This window comes from Lepisosteus platostomus, chromosome 10 (assembly GCF_059453375.1).
Source record: "Lepisosteus platostomus isolate fLepPlt1 chromosome 10, fLepPlt1.hap1, whole genome shotgun sequence".
NCBI lineage: Eukaryota > Metazoa > Chordata > Actinopteri > Semionotiformes > Lepisosteidae > Lepisosteus > Lepisosteus platostomus.
In genome coordinates this window covers 48131209-48151782 of record NC_142620.1, presented here as the reverse complement: position 1 = coordinate 48151782, position 20574 = coordinate 48131209, and the positions used below count along the sequence as shown (strand labels likewise).

General features: G+C 35.8%; 1 long non-coding RNA gene across 1 annotated transcript in view; it reads left to right on the top strand.

Annotated features, from left to right (window-relative positions):
• LOC148653836 (uncharacterized) overlaps nucleotides 1-20279 on the top strand; it is a 78713-nt gene extending 58434 nt beyond the window's left edge. The window contains exons 4-5 of the long non-coding RNA XR_015924853.1: nucleotides 14776-14883; nucleotides 19943-20279. This is a non-coding gene — a long non-coding RNA (uncharacterized LOC148653836). The remainder of the gene's footprint in view (nucleotides 1-14775; nucleotides 14884-19942) is intronic.
• Nucleotides 20280-20574: the final 295 nt, after the last annotated feature.

Below are 20574 nucleotides of genomic sequence, written 5' to 3'. Positions count from 1 at the left end.
AGAAAATGTGATTATACTTTCACAACATTCCAGGATTCCAAATAGAATACACAACAACCTGATCAGACAGCAGGAGATTGGTAAAACATACTGAAGCAATTGTGAAATTAAACAATCATTACTAGAAAAACATGATTTCAGTTTGTCTGATAATAGTCTGAAACATTGTTTCAGATTATTTCAGTCTCTCGCAACATATTCAAATAACCCGGTTATTTGAATCAGCAATTAAATAAAAATACCAATAAAAAAGTACCTATACTTCAAAGATGTCATTAGCTGTTCTAATAGACTATCATGTTAACATTTTCCTCAACATTTTTTAAATGCCTTATTTGCACCTGCCCCAGGAAAAGCTTGGAAGTTAATTCAAATTGCTCCCTTTTATTTTCGTAGAGCTAGCTTAGGGCGATGCTAACATTCTTTGAAATTAGATAATGACAGACTATGAGAGATGGCTGAAGTCCAGTTGCACTTAAAGACATATCTCATACAGTATATACAGAGTAGTTGTTACTTTAGCACTGACTATTATTACTCATGTATACATTTCAGCAAAACAATAAGCAAGTGTATAGTAATAAAAGTAATATAGCGGGGAAATTCATTTTTAGTACTCATTTTCATAATTCATAGTAACTGCTTACTCTTAAAATGCACCTGAACCCTGAAATGTGTTTGTATAAAACACATATATACACCCATTTCACTGGCTGAAGTTAATCACGCCTCACTAATGAGCTACAATAAGGTCAAAATAGCTGTCTTTGGATGATAACTTTGATTTTATGTATGCAAACAGGAAGTAGATGGTTAGATGTTTCTGCTTTGTTTTTGCATTGTTAGATGGTAAGAGGTGGCTAATATTAATTAGTATTATTTATAGAAATTTAAAAAATACCATAAAGCTGGTGTTCTTTTTAAGACACATTTAATGTATATAAGATACATAATATATATATAACAAATAACATTTAGAAAAGTATATTTTGTATATACAGTAGTGTTCATTTACCATTCAGACACATTATATATATATTTCATACAATGCGATATGTTAGAAAACAGCTTAGATTTAAGTGGTTCTAATTTATTTTGAAATCCCAGGAAGATATTTCAAAAGCTTAAAAAAGAAAGATATTATTCTGCTGCTTTTTTAAAGTGCTTATTAAAATCTTATGATCCTAACAATTCAGGAAATAATTGTTTGAGATGCCTTTCGTAAATTTACAATGTTTTCTCTACTGTGTAAAAGCATGAAATCTATCTTCTGGCAATAGGGTAGGATTAGTGTATGGGCCAAGCACACTAATTACAAGATAAAGTCATTCAAGTTCACAGTCTGCCTTGAACTCCCATACATCTCTGCCTGATATTAAGGTAAGATATAGAAAAATCAACCTTGGACTTAGTCCTTACCACCAGGCATTTAAGATCGTTCCGATTACTGTTGGTCTCACATGTTTTAAACAAGAGACTATAAGTCACAAATGCTATGGAAATCCTTTACAATTTGACAGCCCTGTAATCCTTCAGAAATGGTTTTATATATCCTAATACATTCTTTCTTAAAGGATTAAGGACAGAATATTAGATTTTTGACAGCATAGAAATTCTAGATTTTTTCATCTTAAATCCCATATTTGATATTAGTGGACTGTCATGTAATCAGAATTGTATGTGTTGCTTACTCCTAAAAATATTTAATAATCAAGTACATTGTAAACAAAATGCTAAAATATGGTAATTTGCAATTGCTTGTTAACCACTCAGAAATTATAGTTTTTGCAGTCTGAAGTCATACAGTAAATTCAATGAAAATAATAGAAATACGTTTTATTAATTATAAATAGTGGTTGATTTCATGCTGAAAATAAAAAGAAAGAAAGAAAACATTAAATAAAGAACATCTCACACCCAAAGGAGTCTCAACAGTTACAACATGTTTTTTCCTTCTTTCTACTTGTTCCTTTGCAGCCTGCAGGTCAACTCCACATGAACCTCATTATTATTAATCTAAATGACTACTAACTAACACTACTTGCTCTACGATGCATATCATATATCAATATACTGGTGTTGCTGCCTCTCACATGGATGTGTCATGCCATTCCCAGGACATTCTCCTGTTCCCCATGCCCAAGGTGGCACCAGGAAGATGGCAGGGACCACAATCTCACTTAAAAATCTGCTGTGTGCTTGCTTGCTTGGAGCTAGTCAATTGGCCTACTGGAAAACAAAATAAAGTTTTTTTTCTGCATTAAATAGACTGGTCACTAAACCCTGATTAGCTGTAATATGACAAATTTAATATTTTCTAAACGTAGACCACCATGCATAAAATATTTCTCAAATTAAGGCTAACATACTGTATACTGTACAAATGGCAATGCAACACTAAAGTTAAAGAGCCAATTATCATATACTGTAGTACAGTATACTATACATTCTGCTGTAAAGATAATAATAATAATAATAATAATAATAATAATAATAATAATAATAATAATAATTGCTTACACTTATATAGTGCTTTTCTGGACACTCCACTCAAAGTGCTTTACAGGTAATGGGGACTCCCCTCCACCACCACCAATGTGCAGCATCCACCTGGATGATGCGACGGCAGCCATAGTGCACCAGAACGCTCCCCACACATCAGCTATCACTGGGGAGGAGAGCAGAGTAATGTAGCCAATTCATAAAGATGCAAGTATCTTTCTTTAAAAATGTACAGTTTGGTTTTAATTGTTAATCTGTAGGTATAACTCTCATGACCTTATAAGCAAGAAACATTTTTCAATTGACAGAAAAAAACAGCCTCTCACTATATATATATACACACACTGTAAATACAAATACATTTTCACTTCTAAAACCACTGTTAGATTATTTGTTTTACCAAATTTATGCATTTGAGGTCAACTGCACATGTTTGTGTTGCCTAAGGAACAAAATGATACTAAATGAGATTTAAAGTAGAATTTTCCTTTTACTCTCAGCTTGATTTTAAAAAATCTCCACTAATCACAGGATAAAGGTAAGATTTCTAATTAAAAAATCAGTAATTTAATCATCTATTTACACATCCTAAAAATGAAGTATTCTCTCAAAGCAAGCATACCACAATTTTGGGATGTAACAAGCCTCAATGTGGGTTATTTACATTTTGAACAATACATTTAAATGATTTATATTACTGAGCAGAAAATTAAATCATCACAGCTTTTGATTTTATTATTCAGACATTTTCATGAGCTTGCTATATGCCTCTAATCATGTTAGGAAAGGTTCTTTATTTTCAGTGTTTGGTAGACTGTGGCACAGAATCTTAAGACGTGAAAGCTGGTTGAAAGTTATTTCGTAACATGCTGTAGTTTATTTGAAACCAAGCTACATACATACAGATGTACCCCAGATTTTCATGCCTATGGACTCCCATCTCTCAATATCCATTTGCACACTTTTCTTTTTTCTCCTTATTTACCTCATGTTCTTGTTCCTCCCTCATCCCCCCACTAAATGGTGTTTTTTAAAACAGAAGTTCAGGAAGAGGTCAGTTTCCTATTCTTGCCACTTCCGCTCTGATATGCATAAATAGCTCGACTGCTAAGCATCCCCTTTGCTTTTTTTTCTGCACTTTCTCTCACTTCACTCTTGCTCTCCCCAGACTCTGACAAGTCTCGACCTACATTTTTTTTTGTCAGAGACAGCCGTGTCGTCTAATTCTCCATCATTCCTTTGCATCCCCCACATTCATTGCTCTGCCCTCACCCCATTTTCTCTTCACGGTGTCTGGATATCAGCATGTCAAAAATCGGTGGTCCGATCACTCTCCTCCTCCAAGCAGGGTGTTGCTTATTTCACTCCTCCTTGACCTCCACTTTTCTGCACCCTTCATAAAAACAGCTGACTTCCTGCTTCCTTTATGATATCTCTTCTTATCTCCTGGCTCTTTTTGATGTCATTACCCCACTCTGGAGCTCTGACATGACCATGGCCACTTCCTCTCTCCCCCTTTAAATCCTTCTTCTTCTCTCCACCTTTCCATGGGGTGTTCAACCCACTCGTACTTCTCTGATGTTTTGTCTCTTTCTTTTCCCCTGTCCTTCTTTTCTCCACTGCCTGTAGGAACCCCCCAGGCACTGGTGCTTACTCCACCCAGTGGGTGCAAGCGCACAGCATCAGTGACTCTCATCGTTCACTGTCCTCGCCTTCTCTGATGCCTGTACTCCGCTCCTTCAATATATTGTAGCGCCCACATGGGGCGCTGTAGCCATGCGCACACAAGGCAGGCTGGGAACGGCGGCTGAGGGGTGGGACTACTCGCCCATATATAGTGGGACGAGAGCTGGAGACACTTTCTTCCCTCTTGTGTCTGTGCGGGTGTGTTGCAGTGCTGTGTTTTCCTTGTCCTTATGTGTGTAACCCCCCTCAGCATCTTTAATAAATGTCCTGCCAACCTGTGCCAGAGCCTCAGGCCTGTTTCTTTCAGTCAGCGAACCCCGGGAGCGTTACAGTATTTTCCTACGATGCATCTCAGTGTGGATTTTTTATTGTTTTTCCCTTTTAGAAGATTTGGAAAACTTGATGAATAATAACTATTTAAATGCTTTTTGTGTAGACACTCAGGGATGGAATGCATACAATTGCTATTTTCTTTCATTTACTATAATATATACCATATTTTTCTAATAATAACTCAATCTCTGATTATACAGTACTGTAATTCTTCTCTTATAATGTCTCATGTTAGAGCAAGGGTTGAAAAACCCATGCCCTAGAGATATTATTAGAGGAAGAGGTGTGTTTGCAGGCATGTTAATTATCAACAAAATCTGAGAAAATATCCCTAAGAAGATAATTACTCTTGACAGAACATTTAAGGATGGAAAAATTAAATAGAATCTTTCTTTAAATCTACCTTTACGCTTTGTGGAGATTTAGGAAAGAAAAATAGATGAGAGCCAATGGCATGTCTCCACAAAGAGCAAACAAATGTTTGATAAACACAGTTTTTAACATTTCACACTACACTGGTGTTATAATTTGAAAACAGACTGGTGAATATAATTTGAAAATCAGAGCGAATGCGGAATCAGCAAAAAAAAGCCATGCACTGTATGTTTGGCACCACAGCAAAAAGTTTTGTTAAGTTGTCCTGTGACAGCTAATAGGGGAAATTTTACTCAATGATAGTAGTCAGATGTAAACTCATAAGGACAAGTACCATTTTCCAAGGCATGTGTTTATGTTACACAGTAAGACAACTTTCCAAATTGATGGGTGGTCTCTTAATTATAGGGATTCGTAAGTATCGGGGGCATTTTTACTTGTAAATGAATAGGAAGCAGCTGCAGCCATAGAAATGTAATAATTATAGTATTGTGAATTGTTATCTGCAGGTGTAGACTAAAAACCTTTTCCAGCACTCATTCGAAAATAGATTTGATAGAGAATCTAAGAAAATTAATTGATAAGCATGTCAGTGCATTGATAATGTATGACTTTAACTTGGTTCAATTTAACAATTACAGTACTCAACTGACAACTGTTTTTATAAGTACATCTGATGTCTTGATCGTGACCGTGATGTCTTGGCTATTAGAAATCGATTTCAACTGTGTACAGAGTTAGAACATTGTTATTCCTACTTGTATTATAACTTTGATGTAGTCACTGCCATGCTCCTAATGTGTTTATTAAAATGTACTCTAATCTTGACATCTTATTAAATGACTAAAGGAAATAAGATTATTTGGTTTTTACTAATGTGCCACAGTGAGGTGTGTTACAGAAATTAGAACTCTAAAAATGAGGTATAGGATAATGTAATACAGCATTATAAGAAAAAGCTAAACTAAACCTTACCGTATCAGTATGAGTGTAAATCTTTATTGTGCTTTTATCTGCTGCTGCTCCAATTTATGAGAAAAATGTATTTGATTCAGTGCAATTTTGCTGTTCATTGTTCACATCTATTTAGCTAATGAGCTGTACATAATCTAAATCTCTTTCAACTTGTTCAGAACTCATTACGCTATAGGAAATGGCAAAGATGTTCAATTTTGAAACTTCTTTCATGTTCCTCAGAATCTTCATGAATTCAACACCTGTCTAAATTTGGAATTTTCTTCAAATGTCTGCAGCCATGGGCTTATGTACTGTGGGTGGGTATGGCTCATATACAAGGTGCAACTTTGGTGATATGCTCGTGTATTTTATTTATAGTTGATGGACCAAAACTGAAACAAAAATATTTTGTGCAAAATATTTTTAAAATATGTATATATATATATTGATGAAAATATACAGTACATGTGCAAAATATGTTTAATATGTAATTTGCTATTTCTGTCAATGTCTAGATAGGTTTTGTAAAGTTCATGCCTTTATAAAATACATTTTGTAGCTTTTTCACCAAGGTTTAAGGTTTATGGAATGCATCAGTTCCCATAGGTTAACCTATGACATCCTCCAAAAAATGGTTTTGGCTATTCTGTTCCCTTTTATAACATGAGACCTGTCATTTACTATTTTTTTCAACTGAGCTTGTACACTGCATGCTGAATTTTTAATTTCCTGTAATCATAAAATATACTTCTGGTGTAGGATAGACCTGTATCTTTGTGTTTGATATTTAAGAACTATTGAAAACAGAATAAATGACATTTCAATTATGACATTATTTAGTGCTTTCTCATATTTTCTAGATGTCAAGTTAAAGGGAAAAAGCAAGTATACAGTATGCTAATTCAATAGCAGCTTGCGGGGTGCTGCTAGTTCCTAGTTTTGCCTGCTGTGGTGGTGGACTGACTCCTTAAATTACAAATTGCCCCCAGCCTCTATAAATTGCATTTTCCTGTGTTAATTATCTGGCAGGTCTGTATTCAGACATCTTTATAGAATAATTACACTTTCCTCACCCCTCCTGCCACCATGTTGTGTTAATGAGTTGCAAAGGGTGACCTGAGACCTATCACATTCCCCAGGATCAAATTCACATTATCAAACTGAAAAATTTTCAATGCAAAACTCTGGGTACTATTTGCATCCCATAAAAAATTCATGAGCACTTTTTGAAGTGATAATTATGTCTTTCGCGCTTCTATCAATTAATTTTGATTACAATATCTGGGGAGCCAGACTGAGGTCCACCACAGCTGGGAATGGAGGCAGTAAAGGTTAAAAGGAAGTGGTTTCAGAAAAGAAGGATTGTCATCATTTTTTCTTTTTCTTTCTAACAATTAACTGGGATCAAGACGGAAGTTGTTTGCCCTTTTAATATTTTAAGAATATTTCTCCCAATCTCAACTATTTATCCCCCAGGGCAGAGTCTTCGAATTTTTGCTTTTTAATTATTTTTAATATCAGAAACAATTAGAAAACTGCCAGTCAAGTAAATTCCTATCAGGTGACTTCTGTGGCATCATTCCAGAATACCTTGAAGTAGAAGAGAGGCCAAATTGCACACTGCGATTTAGGGTGACTGAAAATACCTATTGATGGAGAAATATAAGTGCCAGAGATACCGTAATAAAACTTTAACTTTGTCAGCTACTGCTTCACTCAATGTAGTGTGTAGTTTGAATCACCATGAGCCCACAAAAGTACAATGATATTCTTTTTCTGCTATCTAGGATTTTTCATCAAATAATGACAAGCTACAGAATAATTTGTTGTAACGCTGCTCAATGATTCTTATTATATCATTCATTATTTCTGTATAATATAAATTGCTTTTTAAGTTTTGTTTCTTTTGTATTTTATTTCTCTAACTCAAATTAATTTAGACAGCAGAATGACTGGATAAAGTTCAATGCTATAATCTCCATGTACATGGTAAATTACACATTATAATTTGAAAACTTAATCTTTTTGGAATAACCTATTTTATCTGTAGCCATGCATGTTACTCCTTGGACTACATATTTCTTTTCATTTTTAGATGTTGTCCATAACATCTCACCGTATTTAAATCAACATGTTTCTCATGTCTATGAGACTGAGAGTCAAGGTGAAACGTTTCTACTTCTACTTACCATTTTGAAGCATTGAAATGCTTTTTATAATTGCTATAATCAGCTGCAGTGCATTTGATGATATCACACAAAAACCAGATGGTCCCAACATAAACATTTTAGAGTTATATGATTTTAATCCTGCTTAACCATTGTTTGCCCAACATATCTAGCAATGTTACATGAGTGTTTCCAGGTTAAAGGGTCAATGACAAGAAAGAAATACAACACTCAGTGTATTGTGTGATACTCTGGTTGGAAATCTAGGAACATACATTTTTCAAAAGCAACTACATGTCCACAAATCTGTACTCCCAAAACATCCAACATCAAAACACAGTCCTCAGGTACTAACAGAGCTTGTATCACTCTATAATCCTTCTTTGATACCTGCTCCCCTATCCCTGGAGCAGCTGTGTTCAGTGCTGAAGAGAATGGAAGTCTGAGATAGCCTTGATCATTTCCAAAAGGGTCCCATATGGGGATTCTTCCACAGGTTCAAGATTTTTGCCCCCAAGTAATTACTCAAGTGGTGTAATGACTCGATTTGCTGGGGTTTTTTTTGTGCTTGGTTGATCATTACTACCACATGTTGACTCTAGCTGACTTACTACCCAAAAACTTAGTTATAGGTCCAGGTCAAGTTAAGTTTTCAGTCTGGATGCCTTGATATTGCTGCTAGCAAATTTTCAAGCAAAAGAATAAAAAGGGACAAAAAACCACTAAAAGTTTATGTTAAATCAGTATAGTCAAGGGTTTTCTATCTATGACTGCCACATGAAAGTGAGGCATGTGACAAACAATTGTCATTGCTTTGACAATATTCTCTGTGTGTACTACTTTTAACTTACATATTGTTCACTTTGGACTATAATACTTTGGTGAAATGGGTACTGAAGAAAATCGTCTTCTGAAAAGCTTCAAATTTATAGAAAAACATCCTAAATCCATCCATAAAATAGATATTCTAGATTGTATAATATGTACAAGCATCAGGATAAATTTAATACAAGATTTACAGGCATCAGTCTAAGTAACTTTGACTTTTAAACATTAAACCCACAGTTGAACATAATATTTATTGCACTGTGTACAGCAAATCTAATAAGAACACAAAGAATTGAGAACAACAGCAGCAGCTGTAGCTGTATGGCCGGAGGTATTTTCATTCTTTGGTATAAATACATCAGTTACATACTATATATGGTAATATTTTAACTCACCACACGCCTCTAGTATAAGACATTTTAAAAACATACTGTATGAAGAATACTTTACATGAATGAACAAGGAGCACAAATCTTAAAATTATTGTAAATTATTGCAAATTATTGTAAATAATAACCATACCATCAATCCTCAAAATACATACCCAGTTTTTGTCCAAAGGTAACACAAAAAAGAATAGAAAATGTGCAGGTTCAGGGGGATAGGGGGCTTATTGTATTCATATTGCTTAATATTCCTAGTGCCTCGGTGTGCTGAGATTTGAAATAACTGCGCTCTCAGCATATACAGACAATCTGGGCCAATGGGAGACAAAAGCCATTGACAGCTGTGGGATAGGTTCAGTGCCTTGCTTGTGTTTTCTGAGCTATAATATTAATACTACTAAACATCTATGTTTTAAGAACATATTGTGTCAGCAAAATTAAGGATTGTTTTTTGTTGTTGTTTTTTACACCTGACTGTTCATTCTATGGTTTAACAGAAAGAGGACATCCAGATGGAGAGGAACTCTGTTATAAAATCCATGTGATCAGCTTTTTTGCACCTCTTAGTTGATGTTGCTGCCAATCTACTAGTCTTAGAAGAAAGGGGATATTGTAGCTGTTTACATCGCTTTAGCCTAGAAAACCACAGAGAAGGTGCAATGTTAAAGCTGACGTGCCTCGAAATTGAGCTTACCTTTACACTGAAATGTGATTTTTTGGTACATTTACATTATTACATACTATACTATTCTTTTCCTGTTAAAAAAAGTCCCGTTAAAAAAGCTCCTTCTTCTCTTTGTCAAGCACTTTCATAATCTGTATCCACTTGGGAAGAAAAAGCCTGTTTAAATAATAAGAAATGGTAGCAACTCATTATCTAGGGAAATAGTTACAATTGACTATTATATATATTATATATAGCTCTTATAATCAGAGTCTTTCTAAGAATTATGATTATTCTTTCTACCCTGTTAAACTGCACGACAATCTCATGTTTACCAATAACATGATGTTACTGTCACATTCACTCTGGTCAAACTAATGTTTAGGCTTTGCTTTATTCTCCTATCACATAAAATATAGCTATCCATTGTTGCCTTATTCATCCATAGCAAGTGTGTTCCCAGTGGACTTTTGATGCTCTTCGGTCATTACTGTGGTCATACCTTGTAAATCTGGGCTGCCTTTATTACTAGATTGTGACAGATTGAGACCTTATGAAGCTTATATCCATAGACAAACACTCATATATTCATGTGTCAGGGGGATTCACCAATGTTCTCGCAATAAAGAAATAATATAGTGTTGTCTGTCAGAGGCAGAGGCCAGGAGCCATCCGTGCAGAGACGAAACAGCATCATTCGCTTTCCAGAGAGCTGATCACTGATCAGTAAGCTGTGAAAATCAAAAGAAAGACTGGTGTAATGTGCAAATCCAAACTAATGATTCAATTCTGTGCCTTACAGGATGTGCCTAATAGTCTATCATACCCTGACTTGAAGACAGCAATTCTGTGCAACAGAACCAGAGAGCATGTAATTATCAGATCTCCTGGAGGAGGGCAAAAGATTTTAACTGCTTATCTGATATCTTAGATGTTTTATTGTTATTATAGGCATGAGAATTTATCAGTTTCTAAATGTGTGCAAGGCATCCAATTTTGAAGAGAGTCTGTCTAGAACCCATGGATGTGCTAACGTTTGAACATCAGGAGCTGATACAGTAAATTTATGCAGTGCCGCACTACACTTCCAATACACGTCTCAAGCTGCAAATGACTTGCTCTCAAGTTTAAAATTATCATGACATTTCAAACCTGCAGTTGGATACCAACGGGAAAGAACAATCCATTGTGGGGATTGCAAGATAAAACTGTTAATGGGAGATAAAGGCAAGATATAATCAGTTGCTGTTTCACAAAGAAAAAGTGACAGCCACTGTACATCTATCAATGGAGCAACTCAGAAAAGTGTTGATGTGATAACATCAGCTCCTGTGAAAGACAAGTGCAGGACAAAGTAGGTATTGGTTACCTCATTTGAAATTATGAAGCCCTTTTCTTTCTTTTTTTTTAAAAATGTAATCACTCTAAGCTATTCCAGGCAGGATACATATCCTATAACTGCTTTGACATGATTATGAAAGAAGATGAGCTGTTCAAAATTAAAATTGTCATTCGTTTGAACACACTGTCATTGCTTGGATCTACCCAAGGATTACTGGAAATTGCCTGCCATCTATTTTTAAATGTATAAAAGTGAATGCACTGACGATGTGGAAATTATATTATAGTGATGATTGGGTGGAATTGGGCTTGAAAATGAAACAAACCTCAAGTGGCTTGGGAGAGATGACTTTCTCCTTGGCAGGTGGTACGCCTTATGGAATGCCCCGAGGTAACAATTCTGACAGCACCACAAAACAACCAGGTCTGCTAGCCAAATGATGGCATTAACAATAATTGGACAATTTAGCAGCATATTTGTTATCTTGTCTGGATTTTCATTCCACAGACTAACTGTGTACAGGACAGTTTCCACTTGGTAAATCATGCAAGCAAAAACTCTTTATGCACTTTGTATCACTCTGTGACAGTCTTAGAAACAAAGAATGAGTTGCAGACACAAGATTCATAAATGACGCTATTTTGAAATGTGAAACAAGGCTGAAGCAACGTTCGATTTAATCATAAAAAATAACATCAAACAATCTCTCATCATCAATCATATTGTGGCACTATTGTTTTTTCAGTATTAGTGCTGAAAACGTACATTCACAAAAAAGTAAAATACAATTGTGGTTTTAAGTACAGTATAATTATTCTCTTAAAACAATAGGGAACTTTTTGTATGTTTACTTTTTAAATGTTGTATTTTACCATTGGTATTGTTAATTGTAAATCTCAACATAATAAATATTTTAAAAGTACTATAAAATTCTCAGTATGTTTCATTGCCCATTTTCAAAACCCATGGATGTATTACAAGGAAGACAGTCTTTGATATCATTATGCATGAATTCATAGAGCATTGTGTTGTCAGATTATTTTGTGTCTTACAATTCAATTCAGCTTGATCTACTTTTAACTGTCAACAACTGTCATTTCACTACTATTTTTTTTTGTTTCAACAGCAAAGTCGTAACCTTCAGTAACAGTTCTATATCTGTTTGTAAGCACTTGAACAAATCTGAGCATAACCCAAGAGGTATGTTTCCCCAGCATATTGTTACCCCAACCCCCACACAAATTTCTCAGGTTAACAAACGTTTTGAAAAAAAAGGTATGTGTGCGCGTCATTGTTCAAATGCAACGACATGTAAGGTAAACAGGATTTCACTCAACTGCTGGCAGTATGGTTTTGAAAACATTCATGAGAAAAGTTAGCTACTTCATGGAAGTGAAAATGAAATAGGAAAGAAAGTATTATACAATATGGAACCACTTAATGCTGATACATTTTTTGGTTTCATCTAAAAGTCCTAATGTGCAGTATGCTGCACTGGCATGCAATATACAGTAGAATCATAAATTGGCTCACTATTCTCATTTTTGTATCTCTATTCTTTATAATATGTGGTTGTGGCACTGATGACCTGTGTTGAAGAATTAAAGCAGCTTTTTTTGGAAAACTTGGTGCTCAAAATGTCAAGGTTATTATACTGAATAACTGGATAATATAGAAACTGGATTCTGTCCATGCTCTGCAGTGGGTTGATTTTGTTTAAAAGGACCCTTATAATGAAGAAGTATCACTGAGCTACCACCTCACTCCATTACAATGAGGTCCCACTGGTTTTTGTTGGAAGCTCATAAGCAGAGCGTGATTATTTCAGAGGCTGTCTTTCAGTCTCTGGGGATAACCAGCACACCATTTCAATATATAATGTAGTCAAAAACAGCTAGACAGCATTCACTTGCTAGAGCTAAGAGAGTGAGAGATGGAGAAAAAAGAACAAAAGCTGTACCACATAGGGAAAAAAGGATAAGTAGATTTTATAGTTACACATAGACGAATGTATATTGAAGCAAAAATAAATACAAGGTGACTGATATGCTAGGAAATCAGCTGGAATCCTTAATTTTCTATTTCTATTGTGCATTATCATTACTGCCTCTCATAATTTCCATTTCAAATCAACAACTGAATTGTATTTTGCCCAGAAAACTGATCAGTGTCAGTGCATTCCATTGCATTAAGGAGAACAAAAGACAAAAAATAGAAATAATATAGTGTACTGAGAATGCTTAACATGCCGGGGGATCATCAAATTCTCAGTATGTGGGAAAAGATGACGACACAGATCTAATTTTCAGAAAGAAAGACACATGACTATGAAATGTATCGACTTAACAAAGGAGGGTATCAGGAGACAACAGACAAAGGGGGCTTCTATGTCCTATCCATGCAGGCTTGAAAATAGAATTTCTCTTTATCGAAACCACTTAACATATTGTGCTCTCCAAATTTTGTTCATACCCCTGATGAAATAGGAGCAATATATATCAAATAATAATAAGTAACAGACTGGATAATGTTTCGGAATTAAAATGTTATACAGCTATCTTAATAGTATTGCATAGTGAAAAGTCATATCTGATATAAATACGGTAATTAAATCCAGAAAACATAAGAGCTAAATTTATTCACACCCCTGAATAGAATTTACAAAATTGTAATCATTTTGTAAATCCTTTTCAGGAAGATATTACAGTAATTAGACATCTGCTCTAGTGTGCTGTGTAAGATCCTGGCACTTAAGAACCTTTTTCAAGAACCTTGGAATTCAGGGAATTAATGAACATTCCTCCTTGTAGAATGCCTCTACATCCTTCAGATCCTTTGGTTTCCATTAGGGAACTGTCATCTGGTTATCAGATAGTTTGAATCACATCTTTTTCATGGTTTGCGTCTTTCTTACAGCCCAGCTATGAATTCATCATTCATACAGAAGTCTTTGAATGGCTGTTTTCAACGCTTTGTATCCTGAAGATGTCATTGTGTATTGGAGATCTCTGCATATTTTCTGTGGATTTAAGGTTGTGTCCCAAACCACCTGTTTCAATGTGGTGGCAAAATATTCTTGTGTCCTCTTCCTGGCAGGGTGGTTATACCAGTAGCCTAAGATGTTTTAATGATGGATACTGCCATGCAAAGTGGGTGATACAGCTATTTGTGGATTGTCTTATAGCAATCCCCAGCATGCAGAGGTTAACACCCATTTGCCTGCAGTCTTCACAGAGCTCTTTGACTTCATTCATTTATATCACAGGGAAATGGGACACCTTCTGCATTCCAGAGTCTTCAATTGAATGCCCGAAGAGCAAAGTTAATGTAAATTTGTTTTGCTATTTTATATTTAAAAGAATACTTAGAGGTTTGAATAAATGTGATCCTCTCTGGAATCCAGTTCAATTATGAAAAATACTATATGTTGTGTACAATGCTATTAAGTTCACAATATAACATTATATTTTTAAGTAAGACATGATCCAATCAGTAATTCATTCTGCTGATGATAGTTTTGTTTCTATTTCATAGGAAGGTTTAAATATATACAGAATATGGAGTTCCTAAGAACAGAGCACAAATCAATATCAGCAGTTTCCTAAACCACCAGAACCAAATGGATAACTTTCAATTATTCAGGTAAGACTAATTTGTGTATGGGTCCATGACTTCAAAGAAAATGTATAAAATGTATGATAACAAACAAATTACATAAAACCAGTTTATCGGTTTACTTTTACTTCATTTATGACTACAGTACAATATTTACATTATTCCTTTCCTTGCAATACTAGATAATTATTTGCTTGAATTTCTGTCAGTTGTTCTGCATTATCTGACACTTTATTTTGCAGTATCACTATTGTGCATGTACTGTACTGTATGTGATGTTATATTCTGAAAACTTAGGAGTCATTTTTTATATATTTAAAATATATATTTAACTTTACTCAGATAAGATGCCTCAGCTGACAGCAAAGGAATAAAAATGTACTTTACGTCTCTTGTTTTCAAGGGCAAATATCCAGCAGATTTTATAGGCCTATGAAATACTTAACAACTTTATATCACAGGACAAGGGTAAAACAGTTTCAGCTATGTAAATAATAAGATCCATTAACTTAAAAAGAGCAGAAGTGGGGGGCAAATGAGAACACCCACTGGTCTTACAACAAAGTAATTGAAGAACAGTTGAATGTGGCAGTCTTTTAATAATAATTAATAATTTCTAGCATTTACTTAGCACTTTTCAGTACAAAGAAAGACAACCCTTACTGTACACATTAGGAGGGGACCCGCATAAGCTACTACTGAAGGTGACCCATCTGGTGATGCTGCATTATGCAGAAGTAACCCCCTAAACAGGAGATCAAGTAGAGCAAGGAGAAATTACTTCTCCAGTTGTAAGAGGAATGATTAGGAAGACCAGGCTGTGCAAATCCAGAGTGAAATGTAGCCAAGACACATGGGGTTAACACCATATTCTACTGAAAATTGCCATGGAATTTTTCCAGACCAAACAGTCAGGACCTTAGTGTCTCCTCTGAAGGATAGCACTTCCTACAACATGGTGTCCCATGTCCCCATACTAGGACACAGGTTAAATGCTAGTATAAATGCTAGTCTACAGGGGAGAAAGACAGCCAACTGGTCCACATGTAGCAGCAACTTGGCTTTCCTTGAAGGTTTTCCATCAGTACTATCCAGGTCCAGCCAAGCTTTGCATCTGAGATCTGACAAGATCAGTGGAATCAGTATTTAGAAAAAACAAGTATTGTTTTGCCCAACGTAAATAGCTGGGCATTTCCTGCAAGAGATACAGTAAATGAGGTTGCTGGAGGTACAAGAGGTCACCTGAGTGATCTGGAATTGTCCTGAATTTCACTGTCCAGTTTCAGGGTCCAGAATGCTACATTTTTACAATGGATATCACATCTCTCTACACTGTCATTCCCCACAATGACGGTCTTACAGCCCTCAAGTACACGCTGGACAAACATACAGTGCTTAATCCACCCACCCACACCTTTGTACTGTACGTCTTGCAGAATTTGTACTCACACTCAATCCCTTCTCATTCAATAACCTATTTTACCAGCAGGTTAGTGGAGTTGCCATGGGCACCAGAATGGGACCCATATGTGCTAATATTATCCCTAGCTATCTACGTTGGGGAAACCTGAAGGAGACTAGGAGACCACTTCAGAGAACATGTTAGGGCTGTGAAGATTAAAGATTTCTCTAAGCCCTTAGTTTCTCATTTCACCTCAGATGGCCATGATCACACTGATCTCTCCGTCTGCGTTCTCAAAGAAGGGTTTCTTAGCAAAAAGACATCAGAAACAAAAATTATCCTGAAACTTGGTTCACACCTTCCTCTTTCTCTCAATGACAGACTTGATTTCATGTAATCTTCTCCATTCACATGCGTTTTTCGACTTCACACCTCTCTTCACCTCTCCACTTTGAACCACCTGAGTGGACTCTCTGTCTCTCCCCTGCTCCCACATCCTCAAATTCTACCATTTTTGTTCTCCTATGGTATTAAGTCTTTGCTGTCTGCCCTGTCTTTCTCACACCCAAAGAAGGCTTCACAGCCGAAACATTGTGTTTACTTTCTTCTCTTTTCAGCATGGAATAAACCTACAGTATTACTTCTTCAACAGTAAATGGTGATCTAATGTCCAGAGACATTGTTTGATTTATTTGTAAGCAAAAGAAACATCCAATTTACATAAGGTTGTGTGAACAAGGTGGGCAACAACACATTGTGAGATACTGGGTAAAACATACTACTGTTTTGTGGATTATTTTGCAACACTACATGGCCTGAGAAGGTCAGTGTGCACAAAGACACATGCTAATTGCAGAAAAGAGAACAATAATGAAGTCCAATAAAAAGAGTGAAGCAATATTTCACTTAATTATGTTAACCAATACCTTGTTAAATACATATTTGAAGCACTCAAACATTTAATAGCCATTTTATGTACTTTGACCTCGGGCACATTCGCTGTATTCCCAACGAAGGTTTGATGAAATAACTGTCAGCAGTTGCCGGCTCTGGTCACATTATGATTGCTAATGATGTGATAATGGCTTTGACAGTCTTATCTCTGTTAATACTGTTAAACCTTACAAGCACAATTTGGAGTTTAACCCTCTTTACACTTTTAATCAATGTAAAAGAAATACTACAATTTGATTTTGGGGTAACTAGCAATTACAATGCAATACCTTTAAACATTTGTATCAATGTGTCTGTTATACTGAGCATCATGCTGTCAACAAAATCTACTCCTCAGCAGCATTTAAAACCTTAAGGCAGGATACTTTTACTAAAAGTGACACATGGTAAAAAATAAGCACAAGCAGTAAAAAGAAGCTATGCTTCATTTCTGGGAAACATTTCCACAAGACTGTACCATAAGTGAGATCTGCATCTCTGATGATGAGGAAATATGTCCCTGAGGCTGCAACCTGTTTTTCTGCCTGTTGGTTTCAGTTGAAACATGAATACAATGAAGTATCATGTACCCAGGAATTAAAGTTGATTTTTCAATCCTTTAACTCAGAGTACAAGATGCTGTATGAGTACCCATAGGTTGAATAACTGAACAAAATACCCATTAACTTAGCTTCAATTAACTGTTAACTATTTTCATAAAATTACTATATTTCATATGTTCTCTGCCATACTTATTTAAAAGTGAGACATATCAAATAAAGCAAGTCAAATTTCTGAAATGTTTTGTTAAAGTGGTGGAGTTTTATTTGATGTGATCTTAATAATAATTATAATAATAATAATAGCTTACACTTATATAGCACTATTCTGGACACTCCACTCCTTTACAGGTGATGGGGACCTCCACCACCACCAATGTGCAGCATCCACCTGGATGATGCGACGGCAGCCATAACGCTCACCACAGTGGGAAGGAGAGCAGAGTAATGTAGCCAATTCATAGAGGGGGATTATTAGGAGGCCATGATTGGTAAGGGACAATGGGAAATTTGGCCAGGATGCCAGGGTTACACCCCTACTCTTTTTGAAAAGCGCCCTGGGAGTTTTAATGACCACAGAGAGTCAGGACCTCGGTTTTACATCTCATCCGAAGGACAGTGCCTGTTTACAGTATAGTGTCCCCGTCACTATACTGGGGCATTAGGACCCACATGGCCCCACTAACACCTCTTCCAGCAGCAACCTTAGTTTTTCCCAGGAGGTCTCCCATCCAGGTACTGACCAGGCACACACTTACTTAGCTTCAGTGGGTTGCCAGTTGTGAGTTGCAGGGTGATATGGCTGCTGGCTTAGAAAAACAACGTAAAATGTTCACAAAAATAAAACATCACCCCACTTCCTGACCATGACTTCTTTGTGAAGCATAAAAATCATTTAACTTTCTGCATGATGACAGCTGTTATATAATTTACTCACTATTACTTCACAATTTCATAATTCAAATTTAGCTAGTAAAAGATTTGTCATTTTCAGGTGTCTGTGTTTTCAACTCCATTTAGAAAAAAAGTCAGCAGGATTACCTGAAAGCTTTTTCTATCAATTTAGAAAATAAACTATTTAATAGCAGTAAAGTTATAAAAATGGAAAACAAGTTAATGAGCCAACAAAATACAAATAATCAGGAAACTATGATAATTAACAAAAACATCCCATATCTTAAATAGTAATTGGCCTGGAAGCAGCCAACTGCATTAACTCTTCATGGATTCATCATATGTGCTCGAAAGATCTGTGTTGATGGACTATAATCTTGATATAAAGCATTATGAGGGAATATACCCTATCTGCCTGCCTGCACACAAAAAATGTAAAGAAATCTCTAATTTCAACACACACAAAATCTTATTCCCACTACAACGAAGTGAGAAGCTCACCCTCTGGATGTTACTCCATCTTTTACAGGGCAGCTGCACCTGTACACATAAACAATTAAGAGGTACCAGCTAACCTACTGTAGCTACAGTAGCATGTCTTTGGAAAGTGAGAGGTACCTGGTGAAAGACCATGCAAACACAGCAAGATAATACAAACTGTAACATGGAAGACATCCGAGTCTGAAACTCAAACCAGGATAATCACACATTGCTGCAGCTAGAATGTGAAAAGATATCATAAAAGAAATAAAAAAGGCAAAATCCTATGTTACAATAAAGCTGATCAAAACATAGGCAGCACTAAACAACTGACTGCATTCTTCAACAATGTTGTTGTACCATTTAGCAGTTGACATGTTAATTTCCCCACTTATACACGTAAGTAAAATACAGTATACAGTATAAACATATGTAAAATACAGCTTGCAGTATATTATTCTAAACATTTACAGTAACATATACTGTAAGGTTCTGACATCTGAATTTAACATTCGCAAATTCAGTTTGGGTCTTGGATGGAAGAAGAGTAGAGCAGGATGAAATTGAAGCAAAGTTTGTTTAGTGCAACTTTCACAATAACAGCCCAACAGACTAGGATGTTGAGACCAATCTAGCTAGTGAGTCAGCCTTTCTTTACCCCCTGCTAAGTTCCCACTACCCAGCATCCACGGCTCAACATGGTCTTGTTTTTATATTGTATCAAACGGTCACGGTTCTGTGTCAATGGTGTGGGTAACGACAGCCGGAAGACGAATTTACAGGCTCCCTGACGGTTTTATTACCCTTTTCATTACAGTGCTAATCATGGAGGCAGAGAGAGAAGATAGACATCCACTGAATGCAGAGGAGGAAACAATGTTATTTTAGCTGATTACTATAAGTTTGTGATGAGTGTTTTTTTTAAGTTGATCAATGTTATTTGTTAATGTTAATGCATTAATACTTTAATTATCATATAAGGAAGGGTACTGTACTGTAGTACATTATGCAACAGTACAGGGGGTGGACTTGGTTATATGTGAATACGTCCATTCACGAGTCGTCTGAGCAAAACCCTCGTGAATATTGAGACGTCACTGTATAGTGGTGTATGTAGGGAAAAGTGTTTCTGTTTATCATTTAGAAAGATATTATCATTTGTACCTAGTTCTATGCAATAACACTATTCTTTTTATGGTATTGGTATGTTCTGGTGAATTATTTATGTTAGTTGACATAGATCTTTCTAAAAACCACTTAATATTCATTATATAAGTCTCATGGACTTAAATAGCAAAAAGGCCAGAACTCAATTGTTTAAGGCATGTGGACAAAACAAAAATGAAGAGAGATTTCAGTTTCTACTGGAAGCTGGCTCAAGCTTCTCAAGAACACAAAAATAGTCCATTAGGTGTCCATTGCTCCAGGTCATCCATCATTAGCGGAACA